Here is a 20508-nt window from a genome sequence, read left to right as displayed (position 1 = left end):
TGTCGTATTCGCATACTTCTTTTGAAGGACGCGTGGCCATTTTTAAGCCACATCAAAATAGTTTAAAACTTTCTCAAATATCTACACGCAAGGCCCTGGAGAAACAAATAAGAGACCCAGGGTCTGTGCATTGGGCCCACGGTCTGATCTCAGGGAGTTCAGACTGATGTGGGGTGTGATGGGCAAGCTGGGAAGAGCTCCAGGGACAGTGCTCAGGGGCAGGCTCTGGACCTGCTGGAGGAGGAGGGGAGGCCAGGCAAGCCACCCCAGGGTCATGCTGAGGAGCTGGGCCAAGCCCCACGCAAATGCATCACGAGCCGACCAAAGGTCGAGGCCCCGCCCCTCCCAGGCCTTCTCAGGCCTCTTGTCTTCCAACTTACTGCTGCCTACTGAGTGAGCGGTGGACCAGCCCAGGTTCCATGGGGCCTGAAGCTTACACGGTTGGGGGCACGTCTTAAGTAAAAGAATATTAAACAAGGAACCTACAGTTAAGCACAGGGACCTGGAAAGGGCCGTGCAACCAGGGCCCAAAGCCTAAACATCATTCCGCAAGTGCATCTGCCTTTTCAGAATGAGTCTCCACCTGCCTCGGACCCCACGTGCCTGACCCTGACATGGGCGGCCTCAGCAGGGCCAGCAGAACCTTGCTCCTCCCTGCCGACCCACTGGGAGCCGGCACGCAAAGCCCCAGTGGAGCCAGGCCTTCCTCAGAGGGCATGTGGCTCACCTGTGTCCCTCCTCCCACCCTGCCAGCTGCAAATCCCGGCAAGAAAAGTCCCCCTCCTCCACCTTCTGCCATCCCCTACTTGTCTGATTTCTCCGGTGACTATTTTAAACCGTATTAAGTGATTTTTAAGTCTTCCTCCTGGTGAGATCTGATCTCATTTATCTTTGCCGCTGGGAGAATATCAGTGAGCTTCCAGGGGAAGCGCGGCTGCTGGAGCAGCTGAGTGGAGGGACCCATCCACTGCCACCATTTTGGGTGTTTAAGAAATTCAGCTCCTGATTCCACTTTGCGTTTATTTATTTATTTATTTATTTATTTATTTATTTATTTAGAGATGGAGTCTCGCTCTGTCACCCAGGCTGGAGTGCAGTGGCGCTATCTTGGCTCACTGCAAGCTCTGCGTCCTGGGTTCGCCCCATTCTCTTGCCTCAGCCTCCTGAGTAGCTGGGACTACAGGCACCCGCCACCACGCCCGGCTAAGCTTTTTGTATTTTTAGTAGAGATGGGGTTTCACCGCGTTAGCCAGGATGGTCTCCATCTCCTGACCTCGTGATCCGCCCGCCTCGGCCTCCCAAAGTGCTGGGATTACAGGTGTGAACCACCGCACCCAGCCTGCATTTATTTTTGTAAGGAGCATTTAGCATGGCTTTAACTTTTCTCCTCCATAACCAATTGTCTTAGCACTGCCTACTGAACAGTCCATTCTTTCTCTACGATTTGAACAGCCATCCTTGTTAAAAGAGAACGAAATCCCCAGTTGTACTCGTCTCTATTTCTGGCCTCTCCGTTCTGTCCCAACACTGTGTTTTAATCACTACAGCTTTATGGTATGGTTTAGCATCTGGTAGGCCAGCCCCCCCACCGTATCCCCCATCACTGTCATCTTTTAGTCCTGGCTCTTTGGTGTTTTGTTGCCTTCCATGTGAATTTTATAGTCAGCTTAGAGAATTCCACTAGAATCCTCCTGGGGTTTAGATCGTGCCTGACCGCCCAGAATTTATAGGTAATAACACACGCAAGGGTGTCCTGAGGCGAAGAAGAGGAATACTGTCTGCAGAGGCCTGGCTGCAACTAGTGCTCCATAAACAGCAGCAGCTATTAGCACTGCCGTTAGCACTCAGCACAGGGCGGGGTCTGCAGGACAGGCTGTGTCTACTGTAACTCTCCTTGCAAATCCTTCCAAGACCATCCTCTTCTCTGCCTGGCCTCATGGCCCATTTCCCCACAGAGAAAGGACTTTGCTCCTTCCCCATATACCCTCCCCCAAGTGAGCAGCACCGTGGTCCCTTTCGTTCCCAGAGCTTGAATCCCTAGGCTATGATGGCCAGGCCGAGGTCACTTTTGGGCCTTCCCTCTAGATGTGGTCCACTTTTCCAGGCTCCTTTGTCCACACTGTGTCTGTTAGCACCCAGAGCCAACAACAGACACTGAGTCAGCCTAACTCTGCTCAGACACTAAGTGCCGACATGTATGGCACATGCCTGTCCCCGGGTCCCAGCTTGGGAAAAACACCTGCACATACAGAGTAGCCCCATGCCAGGCACAGGCACCACCAGCAGGCTCCCTGATGCCATTTACCCAGCACAGAACACAGGCCACTGCTGAGTCTCAGACACCCACAAAGGCAGAGGTCACCTCACCATTTTATGGGTTAGGAAACAGGCTCCGGGAGCCGAGTGTTTTGGGCTGAAAGTGTCTGGGAGGCTAGGACCCTAACCTAGTTTGCTTGACACCCCCAAGACGTATACCTCCTAGAAATGACTGGCACCAGGGCCAAACATCAAGTCACCTTCAGGGCAGACACTCAACTGAGCTGAGGTTCCCAGGCACCGAGTACCCTGCACCCCCAGCTGCGGCTTCTCCTAGCATTTCCTACTCTTTTTTCTTCTTGGCTGGGACAGCAGCTGCCACAGCGAGTGGCTGTTGACAAACTAGTCAGCACGCTGCCGAGGCGTCTTTCTGAGCTGCCTGCATCCTCCTGAGCAGAGAGATACCTCATTAGCGTGCTATATTTCAGCCCCGAGAAAACAATGCATGCCGAGAGACCATAAACAACAAGTACAAATGCTACAGGTCATGGATGATAGATGCCACCCGTAGACATTCAACGCCGGCCTGTCTACACAGACAGGAGCAAGGCTCGCTTCCGGGCACATCCGTCTTTCCCCAAACGCTGACGCAGGGAGAAGCCAGCATGGCCAGGGCTCTGCGCACAGACGGGGGCTGCGGCTGATGGGTGAGCTGCACTGTTTTGTGACAACTTTCAATGTTGCTCCAAACCTTCACCATTCTACTTTGACTACTGGTGCTTTTGATTATTATTATAACTTTTTTCCCTCTTGCTACAGGCCCAGAAATTTTTCTCTTTGGAAAATAAAGTTTCAAAACACCCAGCCGATTTTTGAAAAGGACCGGCCAGCCAGTTAAGAAGCCAGGCCAAAGCCAAGGCAAACAGGGGCTCTCACACAGACCCACGGAGCCCGCACAGACCGGGCTCTGTTGGCTGGGAGGGGTGGTTCTGAAAAAGAGGCACCAGGCGGTTGAACACCGTCCCTCTGGCCAGCTGTGTGCAGCCGGGAGCCTCTGGGGTGAGGACAAGGCAGGAGTTGGATTGTTCCCCTGTGACCAAAGTCCTAGAAGATGAGCAAAGCCCACAGAACCAGACCCCCAGGCCTTGGGGGCAGCAGATTGCCCCTGGAGCAGGTTCCTGACATGGGGACCTGGCCACAACACGTGTGTTCTAGGCAAGATGATGCAGTCTCCTGGCTGTCTCCCCACAAAGATGATTGTGAGAAGGTATGGAAATATTCTCTGTGGTTACGAACTCTGCAAACAAGCGAGATTTTATGTCGGTCCATTTCACAGTGACAGAGAGGAGAGCTCAGATGCTCTGTGGACACAGGTTCGGTCAGATGAGGATGCCCAGGGAGCCTGTGTTTGCTGGAGGGATGTTCCCAGCCCAGCCTCAGGTAGGAAGGTCAAAAACATTCTGTAGGCATTAAAAAGGGGACCAAAATGTAGACTGCAGAGCCCTGGGGTTCCCCAAGACTGCCTCAAGGGGTCTGCAAAGTCAAAACTATCTCTATACTAATACATTATTTGTGTTTTTCACTCTTCTTCTCTCTTGAATAGACACTGTGGGTGTCCAGGGGCTGCTATGCAACAGACCCAAGGCGGAAAAGCTAGGAGAATGCATCCTTCTACTAGGCCAGACAGCAAAGAGGTCTGTCAAATTGAAAAATAATGCCGTCTTTCACATTTTTGTTGTTGTTCTGGAAAATATTTTTCATAAAAGTTGGTTGTTTTCATGAACATGAAATGGGTCTATTGCTATTAGGTTTAAATAAGTTTAAAATATCTTTTAAATTTCTCAGTTTTAATTTCTAGAACGGTAAATACCAATAAATACACACTACAAAAACAAAAGCTCTTTGAAGCTACCAATAATTTTTGAGGGTATAAAGGGGTCCCGAGACCAAAAAGTTTGAGACTGCAGCTGCAGAACAACTTGAATGGAAAAGCATCAGTAATGACCATATCCATTCTCAGGTGGAAAGGTTACGAGGTAGCAAGCACAATATAATCCCATTTTGTAAAACGCAGGCAGATGTGTGTGTGTGAATAATTGTGCATACACTATATACAGCACAGAAGACTGCAAGCATATATTCCAAAATCTTAACTCTGGCTCTCCCTGGGTGGTACACTGAGGGTAGCCTCTTTCGTGTCTGTCACTCACATTTATTACTATTGCCATCAAATGAAGTGACTAATTAATGTTTCGAGTTTAGCCTGTCACGTTCAGAGAAGCCTACTGAATAGTAATTGAACAAGTGACATATTTGAGCCCTTACCACGGGCTACCACTATGCTGAGTGTTTCAAGCACAAGACCTCATTTAACGCCAGTAATACCTATGGATTATCAGCCCCATTTTACAGAAGAGACACTGAGGTTACAGCAAAGTTGAGCATCTTGTCCGCAATCACACAACCAGCAGGTGACACCTGGACTCCAATCTGGGCTGGCTTGTCACCAGAAACCTGTGTTCCTGATCACTGGGCTAGGTGGCCTTCCCTATGGACTCCTCCAGCCATGGAGCAGGGCTGTGTGCCAGGGCCTCAGCCTGCCCACTTCTTGGTGTTGACCACACACAGCCAGCATGCCCACTTTGCAGTATGACCTTCATCTCTGGTAGGCAGGACCCTAACATTCTATGCATCCTGCAGCCCCTGTGTCCACCCCTAGTCTGGGCAGGTGGTGAAAGGACAGGACTAGGCAGCAGCCGCTCCTCACTGGGGAGTGCACCATTCCAGGAGACCCCACTGTAAGCTGGTTAATTCCAGCCACCGCTGTCTCTCATGGGGCACACCCTAAATCAGAACCCAGGCCCAGCCTCTGTGGCCGAAACTGCCAATACCTTGAAAGTGAGTTCGTGGCTTAGGGGCCACTCTGGAAACATCCACCACCTCACCTCTGCTCCATGACCACAGCTATGGGCTTGGAGCAAGTGTCACAGCAGGAGGTCACTCTACCTCCTCCAGCTCTCTGACCACAGCTGTCAGCCCACCAGCCACTGACCACCTGGCACAACAAACTTTGTGCTCCCTTCCAGGGCCCCTCACCCGCCTGCACAGGTGGCTCCTGTTTCTTTTGCCTCTGGCACAATGTGACTTCGTGGTTGTCATGCCCAGACCCCGGGGGTCCCTCCATGCTCACCCTGGGAAGGGCCACAACTCTCAGCTGATTTCTGAACTGGTAGGCTTGCTGTGGGAGTTGAGAAACATAATAAATGGGCCCGGCTCTGTTTGCAGCACCTAATTTGCAATAATATTGAAGTCTCCAACAATAACTCATTTACTCTTATAATAAATATATAAAAAAAGACAAATTGCTACACTGAACATGCATTTTCTTCACTGCAAGTAGCTGCTACCCCAGGGAGAAAGCCCTGTGCTGCTAACTAATAGTAAATCCTTTGGAAAATCATGTGTCATAATGATGGACAACCAGGGAAGAGGTATTAAATAGATTTAGAGGTTAGCTACTCTAACAAGAACAAAAGACGTCCTTTGCAAACCATACCTATAAGAGCACAGATCAGCCCATGATTAGCACCCACGGTCTGACAGCTCCGGTACACAGGAGGAAAGAAAAGTTCTGTCCTGGTCTGGGTGTGGCCAGCCAGGTGTCAGGACAGAGTGGCAAGGGGACGAGGGAGCATGGGTGACGCCTGGGCGTGGGTTCAGGCAGCTGTGTTCTCCAGCCCTGAAGTCTCATCTCCGTTTCTCAACATCAGCCAGCTCCTGTGCATCCTCACTGAGTAAACACTCATGGAGTGTCCACCATGCACAGCTCAGTGTGGGCACCGGGAAAGCAGGGAAGTACAGCCCTGTCTTTGAGAAGGAAGCCATGACATTGGGATAAAGAGGCTCCTATGGACATCCATGGCAGGCGCTCTGGGAGCACAGGCCAACCTGGCTGCAGGTAGCTTCTGCAGGGGCTGCTGCCTGAGTCAGTGTTAAAGCCCAGGCTCTGGCCTGGAGAAGAACAGGGCTAAGAAAAGGACTGCCTTATTCTCCTGCTTTTACCGTAATATTTCATGCACTAGTGCAGCCATGAGTCTTCCCAATCTACTTATTCAAGTCCCAGGTTTTGCCTTTCTCAATTCAGGAATAGGGGTTGACAGCTGTGTCCAAAATCCTGAGTGTTCCTTGCCTTCCCACCCAGCTCCTATCTAACTTTGAGTTTCTATGGCGGCCCAGGACCTGGTCTAGAATTGGTGCCCGATGGCTGCTTGCTGGACTGAAGGTGGGCATGCAGGTTGCATATATTACACACCAGGGTCTGCAGGAAGAGTCTCTCATGTCACAGAAGAGGAAGATGAGGCTCAAGAGGGTTATATGACCTGTGGAAAATCACACACCTATGATGACAGCAACCACAGTCCCACCCTAGGCTCTGGGATCGGTCTGGGAGCAGGTCTGAAGGTGGCACATGGCATGGCCACTTGAAATAATCAAGGGCAAGCGGTCAGCTCAGCAGCCTACACTAAGCAACACAGGTGTGAGCCAGCGCTATCCGTGAAGTTCACATTCCAGCAGGTGTCACTGGAAGTCACACCTCGGCTGGGCCATACTCCAATCTCTTTCACCAATTCCCTGAGACCTGAACCAAGTCGCTGCCCTCTCTCGGGACTCAGTTTCCTCCCCTGTGAAATGAGGGCGTTGACACCACACAAGATCTCTACAGCTTCTCATCACTCATTCATCCATTCATCCAATGGAAGAGAATGTTTCCTCCTGAACTGATGATGCAAGTAATCTACAGCCATGAAGTTACTCATCCAGACTAAGGCAGTTCCATGGAAACAGTGCTGCAGACCTTGTGTTGGCCCCTAAAACGTTAGTTTCTCCAGCATCAACTATCAGATCAGCCCATGATGAACACTCATGGTCTGACAGCTCAGCGTACAGGAGGAAAGAAAAGTTCTGTCCTGGGCTGGGTGTGGCAGGCCAGGTGTCTGGACAAAGGGGCAAGGGGATGAGGGAGCATGGGTGAGACCTGGGCATGGCCTTGATAGCTTTGCACTTCAACCCTCTTATACTTTTGAAAAACTTTGCTTTAAAAGCCATTACTGTATATTAGCCCAACATATTTATACATGTTAGAAATTGGAAAACTTTCCAAAACTGTCTAGAAAGAGAAACAGAACACTAAACCTACTGGTGAGAGCTCTGCAGCACCCTGCAGAGCCCTCTGGACAGTCCCCCTGAAGAACCCCCTGGACTGAAGGTCCCCCTGCAGGGCCCCCTGCAGCCTGGAGCCCGGGAGGGGGTGTCCTTTGACCATGGGGAATGGGTTTGCTTGCATTTCCTTCCTTCCTTAGTACCCTGAGCCACTCTACTCCCCTGTCTTCAGAATACAAATACAGAGATTTGATTTCACTGGTGCTTTATGCCTTTGGGATTGCCAAATTGTTCCCTCTCTGGCTTCCAGCATCTCACTTCTGGAAACCTTTCTGTAGTTTAAGCAACACTGCCTGGTGATTGATGACTATTTTGCAACTGCTATCAGTTTACTATTTTAACCAATCTATCATAAATCAGGAAGAGGAATGCTGGACCCAAGTGGAGAGTGTAGCTTTTGCTCATTACCTAGGAGGATTATAGCCATTTCATAAAATCCATTATCTAGGGAAAGGATCCTATTGGTGAGGGCCAGCAAAATTCATTTCATGCTTCAAAAGTTTGTGATGGGGCTAGCTAGGGGAAAAAAACTAAATTGTTTGGAAGGTGGGGATCATGATTTGTTTAAAACTCAAGAACAGCCAAGACTGAGCTGTGCCCATTATACCAAGTGGCACTTTGTGTTCAAATGCAAAGGCACTGTTGCCCCAGGGCCCAGCCCCCTGACCACAGCCCTCCCAGGTCTCACAAACATGGGACTGGCTAGGGACGTGTGCCCCAGGTTGCTTCTCTCCCCTCCCTGTCCTCACTCGGGCCAGGCTGCTCTCATGAATTCCAGGCCCAGAAATGGTCTCCTTTGTGACCTCCCTGCCAAAACAGCATTGGTACAAAAACAGGCACATAGACCAATGGAACAGAATAGAGAACTCTTGGCCCAGTCCTGTCTCAAGATAGCAGCTGGAGCCATGTCCCCCACACGACCACCTGGTCATGTCCTTCCCACTGCACTGAGAGGATCCCAAATCTCATGACCTCCAATACCATGTGCCCGCCTCTGCACCTTGCTTCCTGCAAGGTCCAAGGGCAATGACCTTTCCCCTCTTCCTTGAGCTCCTCTTTCCCTCTCAGAAGATGCCACATGTTCTCCTTGCCTTGGCCTGGAAAGTCTCCCCCCAAAATGCACAGAAGGGTCTTTCCAGGACACTGCTGCTGCATCCCTACCTGTTACCTGAGGGTTCCCGCCACCCGCCCCCTCTTCCCTCGACCATTTCTCTTCTAGCAAGTCACACTCTGACATGATTTGAGGTCACAAACACCAGTTCCCAAAAGGCAGCTCCCAGGAAGGTCTCACCTCCTTACCTAACTTTATTTCTGAATGGCAAAGGGAAAATGCACGTGTCCCCAGGAGGGAGGGGGCCAGCTGCCCCTGCCTGTTCCTTCCCTGCAAGGCCTTAGGGGCAGCATCACCTCCCACTGGAAAGAGTCCTCCCACTTTTAGGACCTCTGGGGCCCAGAAGGCAGGGCTGGGTAAGGCCCTTTAGGAAGTCAAAAGAAGAAAGATTCCATAGATGTTACAAAGAAAAAAAAACGATGAAATAAATTGTCTTCTAGATTTTGCTAAGCCTCTAGAACATTCCTGTTCAATATGATTTTGTTTCTCTCCTATACTTAACTTTCCCCAAATTCATTCCTCAGGCGAAAACAGCATGGTCCCCGGGGAAGCTGTTTTAACACACACATGTTTTTCTAAGTAACCGTGAGCTGGGACTCGCAGACAATAAAGCTTCTTGTCTGGAGTCCTCCTTGCAGCTCAAACCGCGGGGAATTGAAGTGGCGAAGACGGAGCTCTCAGAAGCTCGGCTTTGCCGGATCTCAGAAGAAACTCTCAGTTCAAAGTTCTCACTGGTACCCCGAGACTTCCAGGGGCTCGGAGTACATCCGTTGCGGGGGAGGGGCAGGAAAGAACCCCTACGGCTGACAGTGTGAATCTTCCAGAGCCCCCAATCCCTGGCACGGTCGCCTGGGTCCACGCAGGAGCCGCCTAACTTTCTTGCTCCATTTTCTCGGCAGTGCCTCCATGCCTTCCCGCACATTCCCTCTCTCTCCTCCCCTCCAGCTGTGTCCACCCAGTTCCTTTCTTTCCTCCCCCATCCTCCCTCCCTCCTTCCCTCCAGCTCCCCCCCGCCTGAGGCCCAGCACAGCCTCCCTGCTTTGGCGCCTACTTATGCTTGCTGGCTTCAAACTTGGAGCGCAGCAGACAAGGGGAAGGGACGTGGGAGAAGGGCGCTGCAGGCCAGGCCTGCACACACAAGAGCGGCCTCATCAGCACTCCTTTCCAGGGAGCGTCTCAGGAAAAGCTGCCGTCCTCCTTCAACTTACCCAGCGTGCGGGGAGGGCGGAGGGACGCAGCACCCAGGGGGGCGGCGGTGCGGGGAGGGCACTGCCCAGCGGCGGCACTGCCCAGCGGCAGGAGAGGCGGTGGACCGCCGGGCTGGAGCGCAGGGAACATCAAGTGGCCGCCGAGGGAGGCGGGGCTGCATGAATCATTTATAACCGGCGGCGGCCAGGGTTTAGGAGCGCTCGCTGGCTGGCTAACGGAAAGGCTGGCTGGACTCGGGGATCCAGCCACTGCTGGCGGGCAGCGTGCTGTCCTTCCTGCGGGTGCCTTTCTCAGACTCGGGCCCGCATGAATTCCGCCTCCTGGGAGAAGCTGCCGTCTGCATGCCTTCCAGGGGCAGCGGCTACCCTCCAGGGTCTGGAGCTTGGGGGTCATGGTGCCTCGAACTCCTGACTCTGTGGCCCCAAGAGAAAGAGGAAGCTGGGTAGGATCTTAGGGGCCATGTGGACTAGAAAGCCCACTGGGTAAGAAGGGGAAACTGAGGCCCGGGAAGGGAGGGAGACTTGTCCAAGGCGCACAAGGCTGTGAAAGACGTGACTGGCCCCCAGGCCACTGTGCACCCTCTGAGCCGGCTCCCTGCAGTTCCCTGAGGGCACTGAGAGCCACAGGGCCAGGAAGTGGAGTCCCTGTGGGCAGTGCAGGTGAAGGTGGCTCCTCACACACAGGGGTCATGGGGGGATCTGAACCCACATCCCCAGCCAGCCTGAAATGTCACTCATCGAGTTTCAGTCTTTTGAATCAAGCTGTGGAAAATCACCCCCACCCTCTTTTCCCTTCCACAGGGAGTGGACACATGAAAAGTACTTTGGGACAAGGAGTTCCAATCAAACAGAAGATTGGAACCTCAGCACCTCCAAAGCTCACGGACCTGCTGGTGAGGCCTGCCAGGACTGCTGATTCCACTCAGCCACTCACCACCCGCCCCATCTGCCAGGTGCCACATCCAAGGATGCTGCATTTTCTGCTAATGGGGGTGGGGGATGGCAGGAGACATAATGGGGTAGGGAGGGGTCATTGCTATTGTCATCATCACTCTTTGCCACCCCAATGACATTCTATACCTTCTTTTGCATCTGATCTCAAGGCATCAAGAATAGGAAAAACAGCTCTTCTGTCCCCAAAAGGGAGAACTTACCTTAAGCAATGGGATTACCATTAAGTACAAGACATTTGACAATAATCCCAGGACAGGATGGGAGGAAGGGCCCTGACCAGGAGGGGGGCACTCCAGAGTCGGCCACCCGCTTCCCTTGCCCTGACCTGTCCCGTAGCTCTCCTCGTCAGAGGCTCAGACACCATGTCCCTACCCGAGACCCTCTGATTGTGGCCAAGCTCCAGCCCTACCCTATCCCCAACACCCTCTGCTACATTCCTGCAGGAGCGCAGGCTGAGGCCTCTGGAGTAAGACATGTTTCTTATGCAGGACGCGGGGGGCTATGGGACCCCATCTTAAGCCAAGAAATCAGCTCAGGCCTGCATGGGCCTTCCTCGAATCTTGAAGGAACTGTGGACATCTTTCAGCATGGGGAGCAAGAGTGAGTCCCATAAACACCAACTGCATCCCCACTCTGAGTCTGGGCAGTGCTGCCCACAGGCACAGGGTGTTGGGCTGGAAATGGCCTGCCCTTCCCTCTCTTGAACAGGGCAGGTGCCAGGTCCGGAGAGAGAGCCTGGCCTGCCTGGGGTACCCGGAGTGGGACGCATGGCAAGGCCTTGAATGCGGAGGGGCTGCATGAGCAGGCGTTGGCTGGCACTATCTGAGCACTGCATATACCCTTCCCACGGCATACAGCAGCCCTTGAGATGAGTCAGGTGGCTTCCTGGGATGGGCGGGATGGGGAGAAGATGGTCAAACCAGACGCCGCTTCAGTGACACTTCTACAGGGCCATGGGGTTGCAAAGGGATCAGAGGTTTGTCCTGGTCAATTACACAAAAAGCTCAACCCCAACGCTCCCGGGTCAGCAAAACTGAAAAGCAGACCCCCTTCTTGGGTGGTACCGCCTCCAAGGGCACCGCAAAGGCCACAAAAGGAAAACAAGGGAAGGGAACCGAACTTTGTCTCAGCCTCGGGGGAACACTAGACCACGCTGGAGGCTGGTGCAACGGAGCCTCCAACTCTTTCCTGATGGGACCCTTGCCAGAAGGACCCCTTCCCTCCTAGTGGCGAGGACAGAACTCCTTAAGTTCAGAATCTTGATCCTTCTGACAGTAGTCGGGTGGCAACTGTGTTACATGGGGGGCAGGGCGTCTACGCAGACAGTAGGACCTGGCCCAGTTACTGTTTGTATGCAGTGAGCTCATCAATGAGGCTCCTCTCCATGCAGTGGCTGCTCTGGAACCGCGAAGGGCTGCACTGACACAGGCAAGCGCTCAGACACTCGAGCCACGTTTAGTCAGCCCTCCTGGCTCAGGCTCCCCAGCCTCGATACTACCCATAGATGGAAGTGAGTGAGGCCTCGGGCAGAATCCCAGGGCACCATCACTAGCCATTACCCTCAGCTTCCCCGGGGCAATGTTCAGGCTCAGAATGAGGCATTACCGAGTTGGAAGAGACCTGGTTGGACCCCAACAGTGAATGCCCCATAGAAAGGGCTGCTCTCTGGACCCCATGGCCATCTCCAGAGAGACCCCTTCCCAAGGTGTCTGCAGCCTGGGCCAGGCCTTCCATAGGCAGTGATGATTCTGAGCTGGTTCTCTTCAGCCAGGCTTAGAGGAGGAGGGGTTTGAAGAAATGCCCTTCCATGACATACAAGTGCCCCACAGAGAGCCAAAGCCCTGCTCAGGTAAGAGAGGGTGGGGCCGGGCCCGGTGGCTTATGCCCGTAATCCCAGAACTTTGGGAGGCCGACACGGATGGATCACGAGGTCAAGAGATCGAGACCATCCTGGCTAAAAATACAAAAAAATTAGCTGGGTGTCGTGACGGGCACCTATAGTTCCAGCTACTCGGGAGGCTGAGGCAGGAGAATGGTGTGAACCTGGGAGGCGGAGCTTGCAGTGAGCCGAGATCGCGCCACTGCACTCCAGCCTGGGCGACAGAGCGAGACTCCGTCTCAAAAAAAAGAAAAAGAGGGTGGGAGCGCCTATGGCAAGCCCACTCCAATTCCCATTCAACCCCCACCTTCAGCCATCAAGACACATGGGCTCTGCACAGAGCAGGACTTGCAGGGGCAGAGGTTGGAGAAGGGATCAGCTGGAGCTGCCTTGGCCCTGGGCAACCCATGTAAAAAACAGCAGGTGGGAAATGGACACAGCCAGGCAACAAAACTACAGTCAAGGCCAGCCTGTGTGCTCTTGTCCCGGGGGACAGTGTCTCCCAGAACCACCTTTCCCGGAAGCAGCCCTCACGTCTGTGTGTGCCGGCCCCGCGGGAAGACCATGGCATCCTACCAGTGTCCCCACACGGGCCCTCACAGAGCCTCCTCCTGCAGGCTGCCACCAGGACTCTCCACACCCAGAACTTTCCCTGGCTTCACCAAAGCCCAGTAGGCAACCTCTAAGTCTAGTGACTGCCCTTGGGAATTTGTCTACTTCTCCAGCCGCCCTCCACACACAAGTCATTTTGCTGCCAAACTGGCCTTTCCATTGACCCTAATATGCCCACAGACGCAGCAGACACAGCAGACGCCACCCTCTCTCCTGTTCACATTGACGCCTCGGCCCCATCAACTCCTCCTCCAAGCAAGAGGCTTCCTGGAAGGGCTGCCGTGGCCTCGCCCTCCTGTGACTCAGCTTATCTGTGCTGTTCCCAGGACATATCAGACCCTTTATATTGTTCTGAATACAGGCTATTCCCACTTACAAATGAGCTGTGTTCTCAAAGGTCAACATATTACAAATCAATGATTTGGAACTTAAATGCATTTTCCCATAAAAAATAATGTAACATAATATGAGTAGCTTTCCATGTTAGCCCACAAATGGCCAGATAACCCACATTGTGGCTAAGATACTACATAGATGCAGTTAAAACCTCTATTTAAAAAATACAATACTAGTAATTAAGCAGACTGAAAATCATTAAGCATCTGATTAAAACAGAATAAAGAACTGTGTGTTATTCACGTGGAGTCCTAGTGCTTGAAGCAAGGCAGGCTCTCATCATAGCAGGAGAAATGGCCCATGGTGGATTCCACAGCCCTGGGGTTGTGCAATCACAGGCGTGGGGTGGAGACCGTGGTCAGGAAGAGGCGAGCACTGACTGGGTCAGGCAGCCCTTGACCAGGGGCAACACGGGCACTGGCCGGAGCCAAGGCATGCAAGGGTCCTGAGGGGCAGTAGTCGGCTGCCGGAGAAATGCCTGCAATTGCTCCTCTCTGGGGAACTTGTGGGCTTCATGCTTCCAGGGTCTCCCAGAAACTCCTCTTAGTCCATCAGCAGGCAAGTTGTCCTCTCATTGGTCTTGAATAAGTCCAAGTTGTGAGTTGTCTAAGCTGAGTCCTCCAATGGCTCAACCACAGCAATAGCCCCTTCCAGGCGCTCTGGTCAGGCCTATGAAGCAGATGTTGTTAACACGGATGAAAACCCAAGACTTGAGTTTTTGCAGCTGGCAAGGGGCAGAGCTGATTCCCAGCTGCTCCACTGCCTCTGGAAGCTCCCTCCGACTGGGGAGCCAGGGAGGGAAAGAGATACGAGCTACAATCTCATGCTACCAATGAACACAAAGTACAATTTGCCACCAGCCCTATTAGCTGGAGGTCTGAGCAGGCTGTCCTCTTAGGCGGGAGGAGCCCCGCTCTGAGCTGGGGCCAGCCTTCCACTTTTGCTGTATTGCTAACCCCACACTCGCTCACCCGGAACCTCAGAGTGCCCGCCCTGCATGGGTACCGGTGAAGTGATAATGAATAAGATATTGTGCATTTCCTCAAAGATCTGAGAAGGCCCGGGCTTGGCCCCCCGCCTGCCCAGCTCAGCATCCTCACCGGCCCACCTACAGACTAAGTGCTCACGATGGACCCACAAGTGCTTCCAGCTCCCACAGCTCTTGCCAATCCACCCGACAGATGACAGAGAGATGGGGTCAGGCCCAGCTCAGCATGTTTTACAGATAAGGAAATGGGGGTGTCTGAAGTCACACAGATACCTTAGTGGCAGGGCAGACATAACCAAGGAGTCCCGGAAGCCCCCAGACAGCAAGGCCTGCTGTGTCCCCAGTACCTCGTGCAATGCCTGGCACACAGCAGGAGCCTGGCGGAGGGGTGGGCGAACTGCATCCTTATGTTAGGAGGCATTTCCTGTGTAGGCATTTGTTTATTCCACAAACATTTAGCAAATGCCTTTGGGCCAGGGCTCACCCCACATTCATTCCAGGTCTCCTTGGAAGCCCTCCTGCATAGACATCTGCCCTCTATGCGATAACTTCCCTTTGCCATAGGGCCGCCTCCCCTTCACCATTACATAGCCTGTCACCCAAGCCTTGCCTGCCAAAGCGGGAAAGCTTTTCTTACTTGTTTCTTGCAGGAAGAAAGAGGAAGAAAAGACTCACACACGGGCCACGTCACCCCTTCTGTGGTGCCTGCACATCTCCGTGTTCCTCCTCCCCATCTGGGGTGGTTCACCCCTCAGATGTATAATGAATCAGGCACTCGCTCATTAATAAAAAATGACAAGCGATCATCTCATTGAAATCTGCCGAGCTGCCAGAGCCTGCAGACACAACCCCTGCCTGGCTCTGCAATTCCTCTGTGGTCAAGCGGTAATGAGTCTGTGGGGTGGATGGGCCAGCTAGTGAGCATCTTAGCACTTACCGTGCAGGCAGGGAAGTCACCTTTCTGCAGTGGACAGCCTCAGGACGGGCAGGTTAATGCCTTTTTCGTCTGTATTAACAAAGGGCTCAGCTCAGCAGGCCCCGGTTCCCCCAGGGTCAGCGAGCTGGGAGAATACCACGGGCCATGGAGGGTTAATCCCTGCTGTGGCAATCAGCAAACCCCTGTGTCCAAATTCTCAAGAGGGCCCAAGAGCAGCCCAGGCTTGGAGACTGAACCACTTGGGTGCTTTTTTTGTTTTAAAAAGCAAGTTAAGTGAGCAAAAGGTCTTGACAGGAGACTGGATGATTATAGCGTGGGCTACTCCAGCCACAGGCCCAGGACCGGGACCCCTCCCAGGCTCCACCTGGAGCTGAATCACAGGGGCAGCAGGCCCATCCAAGGGCCATACTACAGGAGGTGCCTCCAGGAAGCCTGCAGGGGCCTGCTCAGCTTCTCTCATGGGGCACACTTGCTATTTTATATTCACTTCAGCACCCACTACATATGGAGTTTCACAGGCAGGGCTGCAGCCTGGTAGAATATGAAACGCACTGAACAGACAGCACAGAATGGAATTCACACTCCGTCACTTATGGGCTACATGGCCTCAGAGACATCAGGAACCTCAGGTTCCTCACCTGTAAAATGGGTGATACAGACTCTCTTGCAGAGAGTAAATGGGCTCTAATCATCACCCAGTCATTGCATAATAAATGACAGCTATCACGATCAGGGTGGGAGTCTAGGGCTTCAGGATTTTAAAGGCAGAATGGTCCAGCTTCTGCCTCATTCATCATCATTTATATCATTTGCAACACCATTGCACACTCCTGTGTGCCGGCCATAACGGATCTCTAATTTTCGCAACAATCCTTGGGCCAGGTACATTAACCTTGGCCATATTAGAAATGGGGTAATCCATGCAGGGCCTCAGGAAACCAAGTGGCAGAGCCAGGGTCTGACCCTAGCTCCTTTCTCATCACCATGCGTCTTGTACCTGGGCTGCCCCCTCACTACTCTAGAGTCCCAGACGGCTCCCTGTTAACAATGGGCCAGGCCCAGGATCCATAAGGAACCCTGCTTCTTCCACACAGGGCGTTCTTGCAGGCAAATGGGCTACACCCAGGTCCCTCCTGCATCTTTTGACCCACCAGAACCATTGCCTGAAATGCCCTCCCCAGATCTCTCCCTGCAGCTCAGCCATTCATCCTTCAAGCTAGCCACCTCCTCAAGGTGGCCCGTGACCACTCCAGGGTCAGTGACTGCTGCTGTAGTCTGCTCCCAGAATCTCAAAAGGGAGCCAAGTCCCAGGGGGCCCTCTGAGCTTCTGCAATGGACACTGATAGCTGGCCTGGTCATGGGCAGCCCCAGGGCCTGTGTTGGGGGCCTGAGAGAATCTCAGGACCTGAGGACAGTGAGCCCCATCCTGCAGATGAAGAAGCCCAGGGTAGGTGATGGGATGAGACGAGACCTTCATGCAGCTCCTTGGGGGTACTGGAACTGACCGATGCCATCCTCAGGGCATGCTGTGATACTGACCGCTTGACCTTACTTTAAACACCTGAAACTGGAAGTCAAATCTGAAGCCCACCCCGGTCCATTACCTCTGCTTCTTGCCTAGAGGACCTTAATGATATACTCCGATGCACTCTCCTTGGTCCCCTTCAATCCACCCTCACACCACAGCCAGGAGGAGGGCACGCACCTGCCTGACCACCGCTGTGACCTCTGGGGAGCAGACAGAGGGGCAAGGCTTGTGTTTCTGCACGTGCTTCAGTACTGTTTGCACATGTTCTAGAAAGTCTGTATAACTTATTAATAACAAAAAAGGGAGTATTGGCCGGGCATGGTGGCTCACGCCTGTAATCCCAGCACTTTGGGAGGCTGAGGTGGGCAGATTGTCTGAGGTCAGGAGTTCCAGACCAGCCTGACCAAGAGGCCAGGAGGCGGAGGTTCCAGTGAGCTGAGATGGCGCCATTGTGCTCCAGCCTGGGCAACAAGAGCCAAACTCCATCTCAAAAAAAAAAAAAAAAAAAAAAGAGGGAGTATCTGTAGGGCTGTTGTGAGGCAGAGCTGCATTCACTCAACACAGCTTCCCTGCTCTTGTTTCAGGAAACAGCCCTTCCTTCAAGAGGGGAAGGGGCCACCCTTAAGCTCCAATGACATTCCAAGACAAAAGCAGATGAAGCAGAGCAAGCTCTGCATTTGCAGGCGGGAGGCCTAGGCTTCTGCCTTTGCCATCAACTCAATGTGTGATCTCAGGGCCTGAGTGGCCTCACCTGTAAAAATGACAAAGGCCTCTCCCATCCCTGACATTTTCAGATGTTTTGGAGATCCTAAGGCAGAGTCCCAGAAAATAGCAAGTAACTTCAGAAGCCCAGCCCCGGGCAGTCTCCTTTAGAAGACAGAATACTGCTTAAGAAAGCCCTTGTAATGAGGCTATTAGCCAGGTCGAGGGGAGGGGGCACCCGCTCTGCCGTGCCTCCGGAAAGCCTGGCTCAGGCAGAGGCACAGCCAGGGCAAGAACGCTCCGGTCCTGCCCGAGCCTGGAACACGCACGCAGGAGACAACTCATTGCAAAACCCATGGCCCCGGGGATAGAGTCTGCCCTACATTAAGAAACACTTTCCAAATGAGATAATTATTTAATAGGTAATAAATGGAGTTGGAGAGAGGACAGTGGGAATTCAGTTGATTAAATGCCTGTGCCCCCCAGCACTGCAGGCCCTCCCCAGAGCCCAGCCTGCTGCCCCACACCTCCTGACATCATCTCATGCTCAGCTCACCTCCACCATTTCCTGCTTATGGATAACCAGCCTCCGGCCACTGGGCTGCACAGAGGGCCCGAGCCACAAGGTCCACAGCAAGGCAGCAGGCTGAATCCAAGCCATCCTGCCCGCCAGCAACTCAGCAGCTTGTGTCTTCCCCCATCCTGCCCAGGGGACTAGCAGGCCGGTGGCCAAGAGGATGAGACACGACAAGGGTGGAGGCGAGAGGCCAGAAACATCAGAGGCTGCCCATTGTTGTTCACTAGCCTGGCCCTGACCCAGAGCCAAGCTTCACCTATGCCCATTTTAACTCAACAAAGTAGCCTTGATCAGTCTTCAAATCTATGGACATGGCGGGGGGATGGGGAGAGACCATCACCCACTAGCCACATGCCAAGTACCACAAGGAGTACTTACATGTGCATTTTACATGTGCTCAGGTTTGTTTATATTTTGTTTCTTGACAAATAAAAACACTGAGACTCAGAAAGCTTAAGTGACTTGTTGAAAGCCACACAGCTGGCATCAACCCCAGGAACAAATCCCACCCCTGCCAGCTCCAAACATGGGCTCTTTCCCCAGCACCAAGCTGTCATTCTCCCCCACCCCCTGAGCTCTCAGCAGGTGTTCACCTAGCGTGAGCTCCCTTCTCGCCTCAACCACCCTACACAGAGGCCAGGTGATTCCAATATCAAACAACTGACGTTTCCCAGTAACCTTTCCATCGACCCACAAAAGATGCTCTAAGCGACTCCTCCAAGGAGAGCTCTAAGAAAGATGCGAGGGAATTAGAAGCAACCGCAACTCTGAGTGAAGGAGCTTACTATCTCAGTGGGCCACGAGGAGAAACAAGCAGAGTATCAGAAAATGGGAAGGAGGGTTTACGAGGGCCCAGGGCCATCATCAGGCTGTGAGTGCAAAAAGAGATCAGAAACTGGTGACGGGGGGTGGGGTTGATGCCCTGTGGGCTACACTGAGGTGGGACCTAGATGAAAATGGTTGGAATATAGCAGGTGACTGATGAAAAATGCATTGGATGGGGGGTGGCCTGGTGGGTAGATGAATGGATAGGTGTTTGGGTGGGATGGATGGGTTGATGAGTAGGTGGATGTTTGGGTGAGGTGGATGAGTTAATGGTGGGTGGATGGATGGATAGGTGGGTGAGTGGGTGGGCAGATGGGTAGGTAGGTGGGTGGGTCGGTGGGTGGGCGGGCAGATGGGTAGGTGGGTGGGCAGATGGGTAGGTGGGTGGGTGGGCAAATGGGTAGGTGGATGGGCAGATGGGTAGGTGGGTGGTTGAATAGATGGAAGCTCTCTAGTCAGGATATTTCCTCTTCTCATCTCTCTGTCTCTACCCTCCTCCCCACCTTACTCCTCTTTCCTCCATAGCCATTTCAGTTTAGATCTTTGTGATGTGTAGCTGCCCACAGAGTGGGCAGTGGCTTCAGAGATTAAGATCCACAGCCCTGCACGTCTTGGGTGCATCACTAGGCCCTAAGCCTTCCCCTGGTCTTTAGGCTAGCATGGCCAAAAGGCATGGAAGGATGAGCTTTTCTGCCCAGCTTTCCCTCCACCCCATCTTCCATAAGCCCCGGCCCACACCTTTATTATCTCTACCTGCCCAGGCAGCTCCCACCTTGATACAAATCAGAGGGCCTCTGGGGACAGTTCAACCCAGAGAGGGCTATTCCCTCCAGGCCTGAAAGTGAGCCAGGCACACCAAAGGCCCAAGTCCTCATCAGAGGCCTTTCCGTCTGGATTTTATCCCCATTCCAGCCACACGAGGCTTCTTCAGACGCCCCTGAGGAATGCAGTGGGGCAGCCAACAGAGCAGCCCAGGAAAGTGCTGGTCTGCAGAGCCATGGGAGGGCAGCAGTCAGGAAGGTAGAATGACACAGGGCTTGGGACTGCAGTCCCTGGAGATCAGGGGGCCCTGGAGTTTCCGGTGCCATGAGGGTGTTCTGTAGGCAGATGAGCCAGCTCCCTTACACAGTGGCTGGTCCCAAGTCAAAGCCAGGTCTGGGCACTGCAAAGTCTACAGGCAGTGGAGATCGGGAAGGTGGGCAGGTCCACTTTAAAACGAGGCCCATGACTGTGAGAACCCCATCTAAATCTCTACCTAGGGGCTGTCCTGTTTTCTGGCCCAGGCAGTCGGCCCAAACCTGCCATAAATGGGAGG

At 53.1% G+C, this 20508-nt stretch overlaps 1 protein-coding gene across 1 annotated transcript in view; it reads right to left on the bottom strand.

The window, feature by feature from the left end:
• The window catches only part of GLI2 (GLI family zinc finger 2), a 255836-nt gene that overhangs the window by 115227 nt on the left and 120101 nt on the right, over nucleotides 1-20508 (bottom strand). The window lies entirely within an intron of this gene.

This window comes from Hylobates moloch, unplaced genomic scaffold (assembly GCF_009828535.3).
Source record: "Hylobates moloch isolate HMO894 unplaced genomic scaffold, HMol_V3 SCAFFOLD_24, whole genome shotgun sequence".
Lineage (NCBI taxonomy): Eukaryota > Metazoa > Chordata > Mammalia > Primates > Hylobatidae > Hylobates > Hylobates moloch.
Note: the sequence above shows the minus strand (reverse complement) of the source record. Positions and strands in the feature narration are given on the sequence as shown.